Below are 367 nucleotides of genomic sequence, written 5' to 3' on the forward strand. Positions count from 1 at the left end.
TTGGTGATTTTGAAAAGCTTGGAAAGGGTTTGGTGGTGAAAAATCTGTTCTTGGAGGTATTGAGGCCTTGAGAGCTTGTGGATAAGTGGTTTGGAAGTGCTCCGGGTGAGCTTGGGAAAATCGGCTAAGGTATGGTTTCGGTTTTCCGTATCTAATATGTAATGTGGTAGGAAATACTTAGGCTAGAGGCCCTAAAATAGGCATTGAATGGTTGATGTTTTTGAATGATTGAGATATATGATGTGGTCATATATGTGATGATGATTAATGATGCCTTGATGGTATGATGTATGAGAAATATGCATGTTGTGATATATGCTTGATGATTGGTTATGGTTGAATTGTGGGTTGAACCATGTTGATGGTG

The sequence above is a fragment of the Arachis duranensis genome, chromosome 6 (assembly GCF_000817695.3).
Source record: "Arachis duranensis cultivar V14167 chromosome 6, aradu.V14167.gnm2.J7QH, whole genome shotgun sequence".
NCBI lineage: Eukaryota > Viridiplantae > Streptophyta > Magnoliopsida > Fabales > Fabaceae > Arachis > Arachis duranensis.